At 45.4% G+C, this 21,066-nt stretch overlaps 1 protein-coding gene and 2 long non-coding RNA genes across 4 annotated transcripts in view; 2 read left to right on the forward strand and 1 right to left on the reverse strand.

The window, feature by feature from the left end:
- The window catches only part of LOC309504111 (uncharacterized protein), a 501,143-nt gene that overhangs the window by 115,677 nt on the left and 364,400 nt on the right, over window positions 1–21,066 (reverse strand). The window lies entirely within an intron of this gene.
- The window catches only part of LOC309504199, a 94,976-nt gene continuing 83,242 nt past the window's right edge, over window positions 9,333–21,066 (forward strand). Inside the window, exon 1 of one of the 2 annotated variants that reach the window (XR_014208008.1) lies at window positions 9,333–9,696. This is a non-coding gene — a long non-coding RNA (uncharacterized lncRNA). The remainder of the gene's footprint in view (window positions 9,697–21,066) is intronic. The other variant, XR_014208009.1, reaches the window with a different exon arrangement.
- LOC309504221 lies at window positions 12,175–13,035 on the forward strand. Its single transcript, XR_014208030.1, has 2 exons — window positions 12,175–12,241; window positions 12,836–13,035. It is a non-coding gene; the product is annotated as an uncharacterized lncRNA (long non-coding RNA).

The raw sequence follows: 21,066 nt of genomic DNA on the forward strand, positions 1-21,066 counted from the left end.
GAGTAACCGGGCGTTCGGATGGATCAAAAATACGAGATAATGAATCGGGTTTGATGTTCTTGGAACCCGGGCGGTACGAGAGAGTAAAGTCAAAACGTCCGAAAAAAAGTGCCCACCGAGCCTGTCTGGAGTTGAGTCTTTTGGCAGATCTAATATATTCAAGGTTCTTGTGATCGGTCCAAACGATAAAAGGTACCCCCGACCCTTCTAACCAATGACGCCACTCCTCCAACGCTAACTTGACGGCCAACAACTCTCTGTTACCAATGTCATAGTTTCGTTCGGCAGGTGATAAACGATGGGAGAAAAACGCGCAAGGATGCATCTTGTCATCTGAGGACGCGCGCTGAGATAGAACTGCTCCTACCCCCACCTCTGACGCGTCGACCTCCACCACGAACTGACGTGTGGAATCAGGGGCGACAAGGATGGGAGCCGAAACGAAGCGACTCTTGAGGTTGGAGAACACAGCCTCAGCTGTGTCCGACCACCTGAACGTCGTTCTGGGGGAGGTCAAGGCAGTCAGAGGTGCGGCTAGCTGGCTGAAATTGCGAATGAACCGCCGATAGAAATTGGCGAACCCCAGAAACCGCTGTAGGGCCTTACGGGAATCTGGACTTGGCCAATCCATCACAGCCTTAACCTTGTCAGGATCCATGCGCATTCCCTCAGAAGAGACGATGTATCCTAAAAAAGAGACAGACTGTGCGTGAAATTCGCATTTCTCCGCCTTGACAAAAAGCCCATTCTCTAGCAGCCTCTGAAGCACTCGTCTGACGTGCCGAACGTGTTCCTGGAGAGACGAAGAAAAAATCAATATGTCATCCAGGTAGACATATATGAACTGATCAACCATGTCTCTCAACACGTCATTGACGAGTGCCTGAAAAACCGCTGGGGAGTTGGAAAGCCCAAAAGGCATAACCAAATATTCAAAGTGCCCCCTGGGGGTATTGAAAGCGGTTTTCCATTCATCCCCCTTCCTGATGCGAACCAAATGATAGGCATTACGTAAATCCAGTTTTGTGAAAATGGATGCTCCCTGCAACCTCTCGAAAGCTGAAGACATCAACGGCAAAGGGTAGGTGTTCTTTACCGTGATGTTGTTCAGCTCCCGGTAATCAATACAAGGTCGCAGAGAACCATCCTTCTTACCCACAAAAAAGAATCCCGCCCCCGCGGGAGAAGAGGAAGGTCGGATGAATCCGGCTGCTAAAGAATCAGAAATATATTTCTCCATGGCCTCCCTCTCTGGTACAGAAAGAGAGTAAAGTTTGCCTTTAGACGGAGACTTACCTGGCACTAGATCTATTGCACAGTCATAGGGACGATGCGGAGGGAGAGAAGCAGCCCGAGACTTACTGAACACTTCCTTCAGGTCCAGATACTCCGCAGGCACGTTTGATACATCCGCCGCCTTCTCCTGTAACACAGAAACAGACACAGACGGACAGGCAGAAACAAGACAGGACTCGTGACAGGACACGCTCCACATGGAAATAGTGTTGGAGCCCCAGTCCACACGAGGATTGTGTTTGACGAGCCAAGGGTGACCCAACACCACTGGGGCGACAGGGGAGTCCATAAGGAGGAAGGGGATAGTCTCAACGTGGTTGCCAGAGGTGATGAGGGTTATGGGACCAGTGGAGAGGGAGATGTTGGGGAGCTGTTGACCATTGAGAGCACTGACCGAGATCTGATGAGGAAGAGACGAGATGGGAAGGTGAAGTTTGTGTGCTAAGTGAATGTCCATGAAGTTTCCCTCGGCCCCGGAGTCCACAAGTGCCTGGCAGGTGTGCGTGCTGTTGGCCCATCTCAGCCTTACCGGAAGGAGAGTGGATGATGAGGACTTCCCGGCGGAGATCCCACCCGATAGTAGCCTCAACCTTACTATCGGGCTTGCTCCTTTACCGGGCACGAGTGTAGGAAGTGTCCACGGCCGCCGCAGTAAAGGCAGAGTCCTTGGGACCTCCGCCTCTCTCTCTCCTCCCGGGAAAGCCGGGCTCTCCCTACCTGCATGGGCTCGGGATCGTTGGTGGGTCCAACCGTGCTCTGCTCCAGGCTGTCCCTCGGCCCAACGCCGCCGTGGATGCGGATGGGATGAAGGTGTTGGTCCCGCTGGTTGATGCGAGCATCCACCCGCAGAGCCAGGTCGATGAGCCCGTTGAGCTGAGGAGGCAGGTCCAGCAGGTAGATCTCGCGTTGCACACGGTCGGACAGCCCATGCAGGAACATATCCCACTGTGCCTCCTCGTTCCACTTGCACTCCGCCGCCAGGGTCCGAAACTCAATCGAGTAATCCGCCACCGAGGAGCTTCCCTGCTTCAGGTCGGCTAGTTTTCTGGCCGCCTCCCGGCCGGCCACCGCACGGTCAAAGACCCTCTTCATCTCCGCGGAGAGTGCGTGGAACGAGGCGCAGCATTGGTCTTGGTTCTCCCACACCGCTGTTCCCCACAACGCCGCTCTCCCCTTCAGCAATGTGAGGACGAAGGCCACCTTGGACTTCTCGGTCTCGAACGTCTTTGGCTGTAGAGCAAAATGCATAGAACACTTTGTGAGAAATGCTCTGCAAAAGTTCGGCTCACCAGCATAGCTCTCAGGAACAGGTAGGCGTGGTTCTGGACGATCTCTGACGTCTGGCACGACGGGGGGAACAGGCGGTGTGGGCGGCACAGTGGGAGGGCTCAGCAGTTGGATTTGCTGAGTGAGCCCGGACACCTGTGTCACGAGCGCTTGAACCGCGCGTCCGGTGTTAGAGATACTCTCCTGCTGCTGATCCATCCTGGCGATACTGTGGTCCACAAAATCCTTGAAGGACTCCGCGCTCGCTGCTTCCATGTTGGGTCAGATCGTTCTGTAACGACAAACTGATAGGAAACAAGTGCGAGTGCACAATGTATTTATTGGGTAACAAATACTCAAGGTTAATGACAGACAACGTATTCTTCTTGATGCGATCGCCAGGAACACAGCAAACAGGAGAGCGTGACACAGGGGCTGAGACAGGCGATCCACAGTGAGAATGCAGGTGAAGAATCCGTGGTGAGATCGGCGGTGAAGAATCCGTGGTGTAGTGATGTTACATATGACACTGAAGCTTCGATGCGCGTATCACACAAGCGAAACAATTTCTAGTGAAGCCCCGTATCGGAGTGTGTATTGTTTTACTAGAGTCACGTGATCGATGACAAACGAAGCCTCACTTTCTCTCCAGTCACGTGCGCGTTTCGCTTTGGGTGTCAGAAGGCTCGAACTCCAGATCGTATTTAACGAGTCGTTGCCTCAGTCTGGTTGATGTGTTGTAGCCTACTTTGAAAGTTAAACAATATATTACATTTAAATAAGCAAAATAAATTTTTCGCTACTTAGGCTATTATTTTTTGTTGTTGTGTCTTTTTGTTTTTGTAAAATCTTTGCACTTTTTGGTGATTTTAGGTAATTTGGTGTTGGTATTGGGGTTTAGGGTGGGATTAGGGGAGAGGGGTGTTGGTGTTTGGTGGAGGGTTTGTATTTAGAGCAATGGCAACATCCAAAAATATAAAAATAATTAAAAACTTTATCAACCTTCTGTCATTCCTACAGTTGATTAAGCACTATCAGTAACAAGTGTCATAAGCACATTTAATAACAGATGATCCTATCAGACAATGTCCTTATTCATTGTGTGTGTGTGTGTAGAGAGAGAGAGAGAGAGAGAGAGAGAGAGAGAGAGAGAGAGAGAGAGAGAGAGAGAGAGAGAGAGAGAGAGAGAGAGAGAGAGAGAGAGAGAGAGAGAGAGAAATATATATAGAGAGAGAGCCTACATTAGATCTTATTGAATCATATAAGCTCATTTTATATTTTAATTGTCACACTTTAATGGGTAAAATAATTTATTTAATGAACAAATCAAACACAAACATGAAAGGTTTTTATTTGTACACATAACATTGAAACTATGGAGTGTGTTGTGGTTGCTTCATCTGCCAGAGCTTCTAACACAGGCTTCTGGCTGCTTTATTTTAAATAACCACCAGATGGCGCTGCTCTCGGCGCTGTTCTCGACACTCTCGAAGCTTTGAATCTTTTCCCGGAACAGTCAGGGGAAAGCCTCAGTGATTCATGAGGCTTCATTTCCCCATCCCTACCGTGGTGAGATCGGCGGTGAATAATCCAGTCCAGTCCAGTGCAGTGCAGTGCAGTGCAGTGCAGTGCAGGCGAAACACGAGGGAATAAACAGGAGCAGGCACGCAGACAGGGATTCATCAAACAACGATCTGACAAACATAAGACGAAAGACAGGGCATTAAATAGGCTGTGATAATTACAATCAGCTGCCGCTGATCAGGATGATCAGTGACAACGCCCACATGAAACAATGAATGAACTGAGACACACCCACACACTCACACACACACATGAACACACAGACTAGAATGAGACAGCGGATCTACCAACCGTGACAGTAATGTTGTAGTAGCTCAAAGTTTTTTGCTGTTTAAACTGTAAACCATTCCTTTATTACTGTGATTACTGGTGAAAATAGCCAATGTGCTGAAATTTTAGAAGAGCATCAATTCATGGAAAAAATATAACTTGAAATATGGGGATAAAAGGTTTCTGCCCAATGCGACAATGAAGTACAGCTTGGCAGCACTGCATCTCCATCAATGAGAAAGTCTAGTTTATTATGCAAAGGTTTTAAGGTTAACTGTTGTTTTATGAATTGCAACACTTGCAACAGTACAACCTGTCAAACCTAAGCCCATTTCCAATACTTTTTAACCTAAATTAATTTGTTAAAGACTACTTTTTTCTTTTTCTTTTTTACTAAAATTGACTAAAACTTGACTAAAACCTTTTTGCGTTTTCGTCGACTAAAACTTGACTAAAACTATCAAGTTTATAAGTGACTAAAATGTGACTAAAACTAAAAAGCATTTTCGTCCAAAAGACTAAGACTAAGACTAAAACTAAAAGGGCTGCCAAAAACAACACTGATCTGCAGGACAGCGGCCCTCGAGGACGATGTTGCCCATTCCTAGTCTATAAGACATATTTTTAGTGTTTCTATTATATACTGTTCATATTTTTTTAAAACAATATCTAATATCATAATCTAATATGTGTAAAAAGTCAGTTTTTCATAACAAGTAGCCTACAATATTCGCCTCTGAGATGAAGTGGAGTTGAATAACAATCTAAAGTACTTCAAAATTATACTTTAATCCAGAGTAATATGTCGTCACATTCCACCACTGGTTATTTGAAAATTAAACAAACAAAATGTATTGTCACATTAACAAATTGTTTCTAGCTGTGTCCCGGGAGTTGTTCAATGGGACGGTCTGGTTTTGTCGCCTAGCAACTGGTGACAGCCTTTGTGACGAGCGGCAGTAACATTTGTACTGGACTTTATAACATTATATATATATATATATATATATATATATATATATATATATATATATATATATATATATCAGTGATGCGCGGGTCAATGTATAAACAAACCGCACCCGACCGACGTTTTCAACTAACCCGCCCGCGACTCGGACCGCAAAAAACGAAAAAGAAAATATTGTACCCGACCCGCTTCCTGACCCGCATTTTTTTTTAAAGTAGCTATAATGCTCATCGTAGCGTCTTAATATAACTTAATATTCTAATTTTGTCAAGAATTATAAAAAATCGTCAATATAAGCTCATAATTTGTACTAAAATAGTCTAAATGTTTAGTTTTAAAAACAGTTTTAAAAAGCTGGCTATGTCTATTTTGATGTTTCTGCGCAAGTTCAGCAGACAGTGAGGTTCGGGTTTGTTCCGATCAGAGCTCGTGAGCGGAGAGCGCATTTCTGAATATTCCGCTCCGCTCATGGTCGCTCGCCCAACCCAGATGGCCTGCTGGTTCGAAAATATGTGGAATAAGGGCTGCCTCCGACAATTTTTTTTCTAGTCGACTAGTTGTTCATTTAAGCCATTCGTGGACAAATCGCCCCTTTATATTAAATTAATTACTTAAATAGGCTAGCCTACAGGAATAAGCGTAATGACCGCACGCATAAAGCTTGCCACAAAGAACCGGTTAAAGTAATGATTATGAATGTGTCTAAATTAGCAAGGAGACATTTAATTGTTTAGTAATAAACTGGTGTTTTCTGTGTCGCTGCAAAGATGAAGTTGACAATGCGGAGATTGCGGACTCGCCATGAACACCAGAGAGAAATGCACATTTCATATGGATTAGCCTACATAATCAGAGAGTATAGCCTATTTATTTTGGTTTGAATATTTTCGTTTTAAAAGTAGACATTTCAAGCTGTCTGTAATATATAGCCTATATTTATCAAATCTGTGAGGCACAAGCTTAGTTTCGGCGCCCTCCAGTTCACATGCAGTGATCGCGTACCGGCGCCTTATTTTGTCTGCTATATATTTGCTTCTTATTTAATAAATACGGGCAATTGATTGATAAAACATTGATCAAAATTAAGATACAATTTATACAAAACGAAAATCTTTTAAAAAGAGTTTTCGATAAAACAAAACTTAATGAAGTTGTCAAAATCATGTTTTACCAAAAACAGCGCCGTTTCTAGGAGGGCGCCAGCGCCTCTGCCTCTCAGCGCCTCTGCCTCACGAGTGGATGATAGCCCTGAAGACGCCTAGCAATGATATACCTTTACTGGTAGCAGGGGCGTTTCTAGGTTTTAAAAACATCAGGGGCTGAGCCCGAAACATCAGGGGCTGGGGGTGGGTAACAAGATAACAAGATTCGATACAGAGAATAATGTATATTTTAGGCCTATATGCAGGGGGCAGACTGGTTAAAAAATTCAGTCCTGGCACTGTAGCCACACCACGCCATACTACCACACAGACACACACATTAAAATGTGAGGTAGTTAGGGAGGTTCGGGGGCATGCTCCCCCGAGAAAATTTTGATTTCGCAGACCTACATATGTGCATTTTAAGGTGTTTGACGGCCAACATTTTTTGATAACAATAGCTTTAAAAGCATGTCAGTGGGCAGTAGCATAAATTATTTGTCAAGCAGATAACAGATTCTTAAACATGAGAATGAGGATAAATGTTGAAATGAATGATCCACACTATATAATGGAAATGCAGAATGTTTCTGCTTATTGTTGACAATACACAATCACATATTCCAAACAGGACTGGCCTTAAATGAGAAATCTTTCAAGGATTATTTTGCATAGATGTAAACTTTTTAGCATTAAAGATTGGTTTCAGCAACTTGTTTCTTTCTTGAGTTAATCAATGTTTTTGGCACTATTAAATCAGTTCAATTAAATTTCAATTGTTCACTGCAGTCTTGTCACCATTACTGGCCTAATGATGCAAGTTGTGCAAACACAGACAAGCGGAGTGATAGAAACTGTGAAAAGGCTGATGCTGGTGAAATATTCGAACACATTCGAGGACCTTATATATAGGCTACATATCAGAGTTAGGAATACATTGTAATAATGTTAATAAAGCAGACTAAATCACACGACTGCGCAGCAATAAGCACATTATACAAAGGAAATAATACAGATCTAGACAAATTGGGTTGCTTATAGTTAAAATAATGTCATGAACGATCATTTAGGCTAGATGTAGGCCTATTTTTCACATTTTTGGTCACAAAATATTTAGTCAGTTTTGATGACTTTGCAATATTGATAAAATGTTAGAATATTAATAATGAAAATTGAGTAGGGCTGCGCCAAAATGTGTAACATATGTAGCCTACAAAGGAATACAAAAGCCGCTTTACGCAGCTTTAATCTCCCTTTTGGTTATTTCAATACTTAATTGACGACAGAACACGACGTTACATGCATTTTGCGTGATACAGGGAGCGCCGCATTTGCGTGATTGAAGAGTGCACGCCGCGAGCAAACGGCTGGCACGACGTAAGTAAGTTAGTTTTTCTGAGTTTTACTGACATATAGCCTGACAACATCTGGTGTGACTGCGGACTGTGCGGCGGTGCTGACTGCGTTATTTTTTTTAAACCGGTGCGGCGCGCGCGCCCCCGAAGTTCATCCGTGAGAAACTTGAAACCGGTGCTTGAACTTGAATTCAGGTGACTCATTAACACTCGCGCTACTGTCCACGCCCTGCTCTCACGGCTCGTGGACTCGTGCTGCTTGCCACTTTGCCTAATAATAATTATCAATAAATTAAATTTTTTGAGATCCGGGGCTATAAAAAAAACATCCGGGGCTGAAGCCCCGAATGCCCATGTCTAACGACGCGCATGACTGGTAGTATACCTTTAGTTAAGTTATCGCAGCGCGCTAAGAGACAATGTTATCGGAAAATGCAGCCCAGGTATATGCATAATGGAGATTCCAAAGCTCTCTTCTTTGGTCAGAACCATGGAGAGCGATCGAGGATTTACTTTTACAATGCAACACAATATTTAAAGAGCATCAAGCTATTAAAATCTATATTATGTATACGCACAGATAATATAACAGTAGGCTATATTAGTCAATATTTTTTTATTAGGTTAAGCAGTGATTGGATAACGTTTTTTTATTTTATTTTTATTTAACGTTTTTAATTAAAGGCCCACCCACAATTGGTCTGGCTTATCCAAAACTGGAATCCTGGCGCCGTGCCTGGTTGGTCGTGCCAGTTTTGTGGTTATCAAATGTGTAAATAGCATCGCAAGAAGTAGCCTACACATGACAAAGCCAGCACTTTGGTCATCATCTTTCATTATTTCGGCAAATGTCTCCCACACTTTGCTCTTTCTATTTGTGTATTTGCGGAGCTTCCACTCCCCAGTCTTCACCTTTTCTCTTGCCGCCTCCATCTCTACCTGCAGACTGAGCTCGTGCGTCATCTTCGCGCCAGTTATTCAGCCAATAAAGTGTAAATTAAATTTAAAACGTATTCATAGAAAATTGTGTCTAGAACTATATAAATGACAAAGGTTTAATTGGCATCTTTATTTCAAACGACCCAACCGACCGCGACCCGAATATCATTAAAAATATTTTTGGATGACTCGTAACCGCGGGTAACCGCGGGTGACCGCAGGCACCCGCTCATTTCGGATCAACCCGCGCATCATTGATATATATATATATATAAAATCACACACTACTGGTGACATATAAGTCAACATTTGAACCTTTATTGTATTTCTTATTTCTTATTATTTCCATTTTTATCATTAGATACATTAGATTACTCAATTTAATTGAAACCCAATGCTTACATTAAAAAGTATAATATGGCAAATTTGATGGGATTGATTATCCAAGTTCAGGTTATTCCCCCTGCCACGCCCGTATAGCTTCAGCACAGCCGGGCTTGGGCCATCATAATAAAATTAATAATAATAATCCTCAGAAAAACAATAGGGCCTTCACCCTTTCAGGGCTTGGGTCCTAATTAGGGCACAAAGAACACAAGCAAACCACAAGAGAAGAGTTTCGGTTCCTGTATTCGATCTCTCTCTCAAAAAAAATAAAAAGCCCCAACACAGTTTTTCTGCCCTTTCTCCGCCCAGCTCAGACATCCTCATACTCTCAAAAATATGCAGAGGACATTGTGACACACACTTGTGCTTTAACTTGTAAGTATTTAAGAAGTGTTTGCTGTAATTCAGTGAAATCGAGTGAAGGTTCGTGTTCTCAGACTGCTGGCGTTTGAAGACTGATTACTTCTCTGATACAGTAGACACGTGAGTACATCGTTCATAGATTTATTCACCATTAATAACATTCAATGTATAACAGTTTTTAAAATGAAAGAAAAGCAACCAAACCTCAGTTAGCGATTGTTTGTTTCATGATCTCAGTGAAAGTACTGAAGTCTGCCCTGATATATCTGCTCTGCTGACACTGGCAGGGTTTATTAGATTACTTTTCTGTTAAATGAAATGTTTTTTGTTTTTGTTTTTTAATTTATCCATGCATATTTCATTTAAGATTTACCGGTACATTTTTTGCACCTTGACATTTTTAATCAAAATGTCAACTCATTCTTCCTGTGAAACGACAGGCTCGTCTCTGGTGACATATGTAGTTGATTGGAAATCCCACATCTGCGTTCAATTCAATCAACAACCAATGTATTGAAACAAGTTCTTGCCATGCATTTCCTTTTTTCGCTAATCTGTTACACTCCGATGTACATTACAATAAGGTTTAAAAGTTGTTGTTTTTTCCACAACTATTATTTATTCAGACTTTCCATCTCGTGAGCTGTTTACAGTTGAGCTCATTGGGTCAGTCCGATTCATGAATGAATACTAACTTGGATGGGTTAAATGCAGAGGAAAAATTCCAAAAATGGGTTACCATACTTTTCCCTCATATGTCACTTTCACTTTTGTTCATTTTAATTCAAGCCAGTTTTGTGAACTGTATCAACCGATTCTAACATCACTACGTCTCTCATCAACTCATGATTTTCACTGAATAATGACACAAAAAGCCAGCTCCAGTCCCTGATCATGATTGCATGGAAAGAAAACGACCAGAACATGGTTAAAATGTTGTTTTCTGTGTTCCACTGAAGAAAAAGTCATGGAGGTTTGATGATGACAGAATTTTCATTTTGAGTTTTAAAATAGCACTTCCCACACCAGCACTGCCTTTGATCCTGTATGTGTTGTAATGTATACAGGCTCCTGCTTTTTTTTTTTTTTTTTTTGGCTTCCATTTTAAAAAGTTAACTATTGTCTACTCTCTTTTGTATTTCTTTAGTAGGAATATCATCATAGCCAAATTCACACTTTTTGTTAAAATGCTTCAACTGTTTGGAGCTCATGAATATTTTATCAGAAAGTCTTCTCTCAGACGGCATGAAAACTGAATGTGTTCTTTCTGTATTTAGTCTTTTCAAGACTAGTTTATTTTTCCTAAATAGACTTTGCTAATTGTTGTCTGAGTACAGTACTCTGGTTGTAGAGCATTTTGCGAATCGTGAATGATTTTGTGTCTATGTGGCTCAGAGCAAAATCTACAACCTGTAGAATTAAATAACATCAGGCATGCATTACTGTAATCTTTAGATGATATATTGTGCTATTTTGCACCCAGCGCAATTGACTTTGTACACCGACGCATGTTTCATTCCTATTTTGCACCCGCGCAAAGCGGACTTTTCCCTCCACAGACGCACGTCGGTTAACTAAGAAATACACTTGCGCTCGCGGGGGCGGTTCAGCGCAAAGAGGAGGCGTGTTCCGGCGCAAACGTTCCCTCATGCTATTTTACAGGTTTAGAAAACAATTGCGCCACTGGCCGAAAAAAAAACTGTTTAAAGTCAGTGGCGCGTTGCGCATGTTATTCAGATGCTATTTTAAGGCCATATTCAATGTAGCGTGTGCACAACATACACTTTGATTCTCTCATCTACACAGAAGCAGCAGTTCTGATTTTTGCAAATCATACATTATTACGATAGATAGATAGATAGATAGATAGATAGATAGATAGATAGATAGATAGATAGATAGATAGATAGACAATTTATTATAAAAGCATACATCTAGCTTACACATTTACCCACATTATCATACGCCTGTTTAACCGAAGCTAATGTGCGTGTGTTTCTCCATCCCCAATGTCACTTCTCTGTGTTTTACGGCCCTGACGAGAACGTCGGTCTCCTCGGCTGTGAACCGCGCCTGGCAAATCCGCCGCTATAATAGCAATACGCCAAGGAAAAACGCGTCTGCTCTTAAAGGGAATGTGAGATGACACTCTGATTGGTTTATTTCACGTTACGCCCAAACCACACCTATGAATAATGAAGCTACTTCAGACCAACACATTTTAGATTTGCGTCGGGCGCAAGAGTCATTTATCCCGCCGGTATAATAGCAACAGCGCTGAGACCCGCCCACAAAGTTACTTGCGCTTTGACACTTGCGTTTCAGATCGTTAAAATAGGGCCCATAATCTTTATCTGGTTTATCAGTGTGTGCTGTGGCCATTTCCCCTTCAGCACATAAACAGCTCGTTCCCTACACTGCCAAACATGCTTTTCTTACTTAGTGTTTTTGTCTTGTTTCCAGTCCAAATATCTAAATATTCTTAAATCAAGAAGCATTTACTAGATGAGTAAAATTACATAAGAAATTATGACTGGTTTCCTGAGAAAGAAAAAAAAATTAAGTGAGTTTTTGCTTCAAACAAGATTTTGTTTTTGTTTTAAGGAGTCAGATATCTCTCTCTCGGACTGAAGCTGCCCGTCAGATCCAGTGCTGATACACACGTCTAGGTGAGTGTGTTTCTAATAAAGAGCATTCAGAGCTCATATGAAGACCTGTATTTGTGTTCCTGTGCTTGTGACTATAAGCCATTTTTTACATGATTTAAGAGTAATTAAAAAAAAGCCTTCTAAAATAAATTTTACAAGCCGTTTTGTTACCATACTGTTTTAAACAGAAATGTATTTGTAGTGTAACTTTGTAAGCAAGAAGTCGACAGGACAGCTAAAAATATGTATGAAGGGTGGAGATAATTAATGCACAGATGAAGAAAGATTTCTGGTGAAGTGATTGCAAAAGTATTATAATGTGTTCGGAAAGACAAAGGAGATTTTTGTTTAAAGCTTTCATGCAGAACAGCAATAACATCAGGAACAGCAGCTCTTATATTTTCTCATACGCACGTCCTAAAACCCTGTAAATGCTGATGATAAAGAAAACAGAAAACACAGTTGTGAAAATCACCACTATTACAAACTGACTATATACAGGAGTGCTGAGAGAAAAAAATCTCCCGTCTTCATACTGTATGTGACCTTGACTAATTTAAAGAGCGTGGCAAAAAATAGCTCAAAACTCAACTTTTTTGTTGCCCTGTGTTGCAGGTTAAGGCAAAATGGCAGGCATTATTCCCAAGCACAGAATAAAAGGTGTTGATTTCTGTGGATCAAGGTACTACTACCATTACATCATCCGCTCTGATCTCGGCTGCTATATGAGGTCGAGTGATTTCAACAAAGGGTCAGACCTCAGTATTTATGCTCTGCACCCCGCCTGCCGACACGGAGACCATTACTTTGCTGACTATTACTACTTTTACATCATTAAGGGTGATGAATACCGCAGAGTCACTGACCTGACAGAAGACACTGATTCTGCAGTCTACACCCTTCCTCCCAAGTTTCGGGGCGGAGACCATTACCTGTCAGCCTTGGGCTCGTATTACCCCAGGTGAAAATAAAGTGTACTTGAGTGCACTAAAAAAACACTTAAATACAAGAAAGTACATTTGTAGTACATTCCTATTTTTTGTGCTAAAGAAAAGTAAAAAAAATTATACACTATAAATACACTAATTAAAAGTATATTTTTACTTAAGTAGTACTTAAGTGTAATTGCAAAAGTATACTAAATAACATTGATATTTTAAATGTATTTTTAGTGCATAAGAAAAAAGATATACTATTGAAAAAATACACAGAAGTGTTTTATTAGTGTATTTCTTACAAGTACATTTTTAACACATTAAAAATAGTTCATTGTTAGTGCACTTTTAGATAGCTATTATAAGTTTAAATTAAATTGATTTTACTTAAAATATATTCAAAATGTTATAGTCAAAAATTAAATTTTCCCAAAAGTAGTATTTAAGTACACTTTATAAAAATAAAGTAAATATTACTAATTCTTTAAATTAATTTTAAGTGTATAAGGTACTCCCAGGTGAAAAAGACATAGTATTAAATGTATTAAAAATATACTTGAAATACAAATAGTATAATACATTTGTATTACCAACATGCTTATTTGAAGTGCATAAAAAATACATTGAATTGTATTTTAATATATTTCTAAAAAGTATACTAGAAATACATTGGTAATAAATATATGCTTAATTATACTTTAAATAAATATGCTAAACACAAGCATAATTTTAATATATTTCTAACAAATGCACTACAAGTACATTGGTAATAAATATATGATTAATTATACTTTCAATAAATATGCTAAACACAGGCATACTTTTAATATATTTCTAACAAATGCACTAAAGGTACATTGGTAATAAATATATGCTTAATTATACTTTTAAGAAATATGCTAAACACAAGCATACTTTTAATATATTTCTAAAAAAAAAGCACTACAAGTACATTGTTAATAAATATGCTTAGTTACATTTTTAAGAAATATGCTAACACAATCTACCATTTGTGTGAAGTTTTAGTGTATTTAAAGAAAACATACTTATGTTGCTCTTAATTAAAATACATTTGTGTAACTTGTGTAAGAACATAGCTAAATCTAAAATATTAAAATGGTTAATCTAAAATATAAAAAGCTTTTAATGTGTTTAAAGTACTTTAAACACTTAGGCCTACTGCAATATATTTGTAATATTTATCATTTTACCATTTTAATATTTTAGATTTTTTTGTATAATGTACCAACTTCTAATGTATTATAAACATTTGTCTACTATCATTAAGCATTGCAATAAGCACTTAAAATGAATGTTGTTCACTTTTACTTGTTTGTAGGCTACTTGTAAAGGGCTGTTGTCCATTACATGATGTTTTTACTACTGAAATTCCCACATGGATATCAACATCATATTATTTTAAATGCATAATAGATACATTTTCCAAATATGTTTAAATGTTGTCCAAAAATATGTTGTACTTGTTTGAATTTGAAAAACGCTAATAACACACGTGACTAATCCTGATTGGTTCCAGCTGTTGAACGTCTGTGATTGGTTCTGGTGTAATTATGAGCTCACACCTCACTCAGAGCTTGCTGACGGCTGTGCGTTCATTGAATGTGATTATATTTCGGCGTCGCGTGTAGTTAGGACACGGTGTAATAATTCAGAGATAGAAGTCTAAATTCAAACTAGAGCGATCGTGTTTCTTTAGAGGACTTGGAGGAAACCACGCGATATGGATTAGGTGAGTTTTTTTGCGATTAACCTTTTCAAACGTGAAGGTTTCATTAGTCTACGATATTTCAGTTCCCTTTCGTGGTCACTCCGAGTTACGTCGGATGACGACGATTGGGGTTTCGCCTAGAAGCCTATCACCTTCGAGTATATAAAACGAGCCAATGGCAATGAAATGCCATGGGTCTGCGGAATTTGCATAGCGTAACTCCGCCCGCCGCAGGGGGTATATAAGGAAGTACGCTGGCACAATGCAGATATGTTTTCGCTTCGGAGCCGAGAACTTCTCCACTCCTGCAAGCCAAATATTCTGAGTTAGTCTTCTCTTACCTTCGAGACGAGCGAACTCTCCGGTGTTGGTGTGACGGCGTTTTCAGCGAGTGCTCACTACCCTGCTGATCTTGTCAGTGATCTGACAGATAGTGTGTTTCTCCCTGTTCGCTTCAGCATCCGCGGAGTTTTTCCTCTCACAAAAAGAGCATTGCACGTGGCACGTCTTTTTAAAGATGCCTCGCCCGTGCACTTCTGGTTGCGGTGGCGAGATATTTTTCTCTGATGGGCACGATCGCTGCTTAACGTGTTTGGGCGTTGATCACGCTAAAGCAGCGTTCGTGGATGACTCATGTTCTCACTGCGGGAACATGACCATCTCTATGCTGCGGTCGAGACTCAATGAGCTCACTAGAGCGAGAGTCCCCCTACCCACACCCCGATCTACTGGTCCCGAGAGGGCTAGTACTTCGGCTGGTGGCCGGGGTGACCTGAGGGTGACTGTGTGGGACATACCGCCGACACGTCCACGGTCCACACACCCCTCTCCAGCATCAGCACCCGCGAGTGTCCAAACTGAGACCGCTGGTCCCTCTTCGGAGCCCCAGCGCGTCTCGTTTGGAGCTCCAGAGGAAGATACTATGTCCATCGCTGCATCACAAGGTGGGCGCGAGTCCTCGGGAAGTGAGGATTCGGCTGTGTTGCCGCCCTCGGGCGTGCCAGCATTGCCCGAGTCTGATCCCGAGCTGACCGCCATGCTTTCCCGGGCAGCCGCGGCCATTGGTATTGAGTGGTCCCCGCCACCTGATCCAGTGCGCTCGCGGCTGGATGATTGGTTTTTGGGAGCGGCCGCTGACACCCGTCGCCGCCCAACCCCAATACCATTCTTCCCGGAAGTGCATGAGGAAGTCACGCGGTCCTGGAAGGCTCCCATGTCTTCCCGTGATCGTTCGACGGCTTTCTCCGCCTTTCCTCCCCTCGATAGAGCTGATGCTTGTGGGTACACTGGGATTCCCACGGTTGAACGTTCTGTCGCGATGCAGCTGTGTCCGACAAGCGCTTCATCACGTGGTGATCCTAAGCACCCGTCCAAAGCCTGTAGATTCTCGTCTACCATGGTGGCGAAATCTTACAGAGCGGCGGGACAGGCAGCTGCCTCTTTGCATGCCATGGCCATCTTACAGGTCTACCAGGCCAAGATGCTTCGTGACATGCACGAGGGTAGGACAGACCCAGGGCTCTTTGATGAGCTGCGCGCCGCCACCGACCTCGCTCTCCGGGCGACGAAGGTGACCGCGCGCTCCCTGGGTTTGGTGATGTCCACAGCTGTGGTCCAGGAGAGACATCTCTGGCTGAACCTGGCTGATATGCGTGAGCCCGAGCGGACTCGTCTGCTTGACGCTCCCATATCCCAGGCCGGCCTTTTCGGCGGTGCAGTCGAGGACTTTGCCCAACAGTTCTCGACTGCTCAGAAGCAGACTGAGGCGATTAAGCACATTCTGCCCCGACGCTCTGCTGCTCAGCCGTCGGTGCAGAATCCTCAGCCTGCTCGCCGCCGAGGGCGCCCTCCCGCGGCTCCCGCCCCTCCCGCACGGCCCCAGCAGCAGCCTTCATCTGGGCCGCGTCGTGGAGGAAGCCGTAGGAAGGCGCCACAGCCCTCTCCAGCCCCGCAGCCCGCTAAACGCCAGGCTAAGCGGCGCTCCTGAGACGGGCAGCTCAGGATTGGCTTTCTTTTCGCTACAGGAGGTGGTAGCAGGGCCACTCCTTCCCCCGGTGGAGGGCCGGGGGAGAATCTTTTGTTCTCCACTCCCCGCTGCTCGTCTCACGACGGGCAGCACCCTAATGTGGTTAAAGAAAGAATCGAAATCCCCAATCCTGAGCCTACAGACCCAGAGGGCCGCAGTGCGCGCCACCCTCGGGTCCCGCCACTGCCGCCCTCCTCTGTCCCAGAGGTCTGGGATGACAGCACGCGCCGCCCACGGGCCACGCTCCTCTCATCCCCCTCTGTCGCCAGACCCCTGCCAGAGCACGCCCCCGTGGGACGCGCGCCCTCCCCTGGCCTCCTCTGGCAGGACGCGGTTAATGACCGTGCCCCCGCACAGGGCCGCGATGCCACCCTCGCCGGTGCCGGTCATTCCGCCTCGCTGCCCCACCGACGGTACGTCTGTGGTTCGTATGACCCCGCTGGTGCACTTTCTGGAGGCCTGGCTAGAGCTTCCCAGACTGTCCCGCTGGGTCGCGAGAACCATCAGGCTCGGCTACGCGATTCAGTTCGCGCGATCTCCTCCCCGCTTCAGCGGAGTCCGCTTCACTATGGCGGTGGCAATGCCCCTGTCATGAGAGCGGAGGTCGTCACCCTGCTGGCGAAGGGTGCGATCGAGATTGTCCCTCCAGCCGAAATGAAGTCCGGCTTCTACAGCCCTTACTTCATTGTACCCAAGAAGTCCGGTGGGTTACGGCCAATCCTCGACCTGCGCGTCTTGAACCGCTCCCTTCACAGGCTGCCGTTCAAGATGCTAACGGCCAAACACATCCTCCAGTGTGTGCGGCCGCAGGATTGGTTTGCAGCGATCGACCTGAAGGACGCCTACTTCCATGTCTCCATTTTACCTCGACACAGACCGTTTCTACGGTTTGCTTTCGAGGGGCAGGCATACCAGTACGCGGTTCTCCCTTTCGGGCTAGCCCTGTCTCCTCGCGTCTTTACGAAGGTCGTCGAGGCAGCCCTTGTTCCCCTTCGGGAACACGGGGTTCGCATCCTGAACTATCTCGACGACTGGCTTATCCTAGCTCACTCTCGAGACCAGGTTTGCGAACACAGGGACCTAGTGCTCCGGCACCTAGTCCGTCTGGGCCTTCGGGTCAACTGGGAGAAGAGCAAACTCTGCCCCGTGCAGAGGATCTCTTTTCTCGGTATGGAGATCGACTCGGTCGCCATGTGCGCGCAGCTTACGAGCGAGCGCGCGCAGTCACTGCTGACTTGTCTTCGTCAGTTCGAGGACAAGAGTGCGGTTCCACTGAAACTTTTTCAGAGGCTCCTGGGGCATATGGCATCCGCAGCCGCAGTAACGCCGCTGGGATTGCTTCATATGAGACCGCTTCAGCTTTGGCTTCGCGATCGAGTCCCGAGGTGGGCATGGCAACACGGCACGCTCCGAGTCCCAGTGACTCCAGCCTGCCGTCAGACCTTCACCCCGTGGGCGAACCTCAATTTTCTACGGGCCGGAGTGCCCTTAGAACGAGTTTCCCGGCATGTTGTTGTGTCAACAGATGCCTCCAACACGGGCTGGGGCGCCATGTGCAATGGTCATGCTGCCGCGGGCTTCTGGACAGGACCCCAGCGCCTTTGGCATGTCAATTGCCTCGAGTTGCTGGCTGTACGTCTCGCCCTGCACCGCTTCCATGCGCTGCTCAGGGGCCAGCACGTACTAGTCCGATCAGACAATACCGCAACAGTAGCGTACATCAACCACCAGGGTGGTCTACGCTCCCGCCGTATGTCGCAACTCGCTCGCCACCTCCTCATATGGAGTCAGAAGCATCTGAGGTCGCTTCGAGCCATTTATATCCCGGGACACCTGAACCAGGCGGCCGACGAGCTGTCTCGAGTTCGGCCTCTCGCAGGAGAATGGCGACTCCATCCCCAGACGGCCAGCTGATTTGGGGTCAGTTCGGCGACGCACAGGTAGACCTGTTTGCCTCCCACGACTCGTCCCATTGCGACCTGTTTTACTCCCTGACCGAGGGCACGCTCGGCACGGATGCACTGGCGCACAGCTGGCCGCGGGGCCTACGCAAGTATGCGTTTCCCCCAGTGAGCCTTCTTGCGCAGACCTTGCGCAAGATCAGGGAGGACGAGGAGCAGGTCATTTTGGTTGCCCCGTATTGGCCCAACCGGACCTGGTTCTCCGAACTAGTACTCCTCGCGACAGCACCTCCCTGGCCAATTCCTCTGAGGAAGGACCTCCTTTCTCAGGGACGGGGCACCTTATGGCACCCTCGTCCCGATCTTTGGAACCTCCACGTGTGGCTCCTGGACGGGACGAGGCAGGTTTGAGTACCCTACCACCTGCGGTGGTGGCTACCATCACTTCCGCTAGAGCATCGTCCACGAGACATGCCTATGCGTTGAAGTGGAACCTCTTCGTCAACTGGTGTTCTTCTAAACATCAAGAACCCACGAAATGCCCGATCAGTGTCGTGCTTTCCTTCCTGCAAGAAGGGTTGGAGCGAAGGCTGTCTCCCTCCACCCTGAAAGTGTATGTTGCCGCCATTGCCGCACATCACGAAGCAGTTGATGGTAAGTCTCTGGGAAGGCACGACCTGATCGTCAGGTTCCTGAGGGGAGCGAGGAGACTAAATCCTCCTCGTCCTCCCTTCGTACCCTCTTGGGACCTCTCAGTGGTTCTAACTGCCCTGCAGAGTGCTCCATTTGAGCCTTTACAGTCAGTGGAGCTTAAGTTCCTGTCTATGAAGACAGCGCTCCTGGTTGCATTGGCCTCCATCAAGAGGGTAGGGGACCTGCAGGCATTTTCGGTTGACGAAGCGTGCCTGGAATTCGGGCCGGCTAACTCTCACGTGATCCTGAGACCCCGGCTTGGATACGTGCCCAAGGTTCCTACCACACCCTTTCGAGACCAGGTAGTGAACCTGCAAGCGCTGCCCTTGGAGGAGGCAGACCCAGCCTTGGCACTGCTCTGTCCAGTACGCGCCCTCCGTGCTTACGTGGACAGAACGCGGTGTTTCAGGACCTCAGACCAGCTCTTTGTCTGTCATGGTGGGAAGCTGAAGGGAAAGGCTCTCTCAAAGCAAAGGTTATCCCACTGGATAGTGGATACCATTGCTTTGGCATACCAGCAGCAAGGTCGTCCGTGCCCCCTTGGTGTGAAAGCCCACTCCACACGTAGTGTGGCTTCCTCTTGGGCTCTAGCGCATGGCGCCTCGCTAACAGACATTTGTAGAGCTGCAGGCTGGGCGACACCCAACACATTCGCGAGATTCTATAATCTCCGAGTAGAGCCAGTTTCTTCTCATGTACTCGCTTCAACCAGCCGGTGCTAGATTCTGCTCAGGTGTCTTCGCTTGCTCGCCATTCCTCTCCACGGACGGGATACGTGCGATATTTCTCTCAGGTGAGTCTGATAAGCTCTGAGTTTCCTCCAGCACTGGTTACGTCAACGCCTGAGTTATGCCAATCTGCCATAACGCAGCTTTTGCGCTTGACTAGGTGCCTCCATGTGCATGGTTCCCCTCTGGGCGACCCCCACATGTGTATTCCACTGTAAGTCTCCTTGTGAGCGTGTGTCTTTCCCTTGGCAAGCCACCTTGCCACCCCTGGGGTTTAAAATTCCACCTGCGGCTGGACACCCCAGTGATTTTCCATATGCAGCCCTCTGGGTCATATGTGTATTCTAAGTCCCCCCCATCAATGGCTGGGCATTATTGCATATTTCTCTCTGGAGATATGCTTCCCAGTGTACCTTGGTATCCCTGTGTTAAGTAGGACTCCTTCGTTCGTGCTAGTCTCACAACAGGGAGCTCAGACTCACGCAGGGCACTGGTAGACAGCCGAGGTGGCGTGATTAGACTGGAACCCCAATCGTCGTCATCCGACGTAACTCGGAGTGACCACGAAAGGGAACGTCTCGGTTACGGATGTAACCCTCGTTCCCTGAGTGGGAACGGAGACGTTACGTCTTCCTGCCACTTCCGCTGTACCGCTGAAAAACGCCTGGGGCTAGTCTCGGCTCCTCAGCGAAGACATATCTGCATTGTGCCAGCGTACTTCCTTATATACCCCCTGCGGCGGGCGGAGTTACGCTATGCAAATTCCGCAGACCCATGGCATTTCATTGCCATTGGCTCGTTTTATATACTCGAAGGTGATAGGCTTCTAGGCGA

This window comes from Leuciscus leuciscus (assembly GCF_965113295.1).
Source record: "Leuciscus leuciscus genome assembly, chromosome: 8".
Classification (NCBI taxonomy): Eukaryota; Metazoa; Chordata; class Actinopteri; order Cypriniformes; family Leuciscidae; genus Leuciscus; species Leuciscus leuciscus.